Raw genomic sequence first — 460 nt, forward strand, 5'->3', positions numbered from 1 at the left:
ACAAGTGCATGGCCCCAGTCACTAACTAAAATGAAACTTTTTTGTAAAACATAAGAATAAGAATAAGGATGAGCCCTTTGTGGGGATTGAAAGTCCTGTGAAGAGGCAATAAGCTGAGGCATTATACCTAGTGGCAGGACTGTGACATGAACCTCCAAGGGTTGCGGTGGTTATGGACAGTTTTTATATTCCAAGAAGGAATCTCTGCTTTTCTGAATGGGTGATGAAGAATGGCTAGGTAGATATCAGGAATTTTGAAACCCTTGAACCAACTTCAAGCAGGTTTCAGAGCAGTTTAATCCAAATATATTTTATTATGATAACAAGAAATACTGCTACTTGATCAACCATAAAAATTTCACATTGCATGAAGAGATTTTGCCTTCTGTCCCTGAGTATCAACCTCTTTCAAATCAGAGGGACTTAATTCAGTTGATAGTAGTTGACAGTAAGACAGATA

Source organism: Mastomys coucha, unplaced genomic scaffold, assembly GCF_008632895.1.
Source record: "Mastomys coucha isolate ucsf_1 unplaced genomic scaffold, UCSF_Mcou_1 pScaffold15, whole genome shotgun sequence".
In the NCBI taxonomy this organism is placed as follows: domain Eukaryota; kingdom Metazoa; phylum Chordata; class Mammalia; order Rodentia; family Muridae; genus Mastomys; species Mastomys coucha.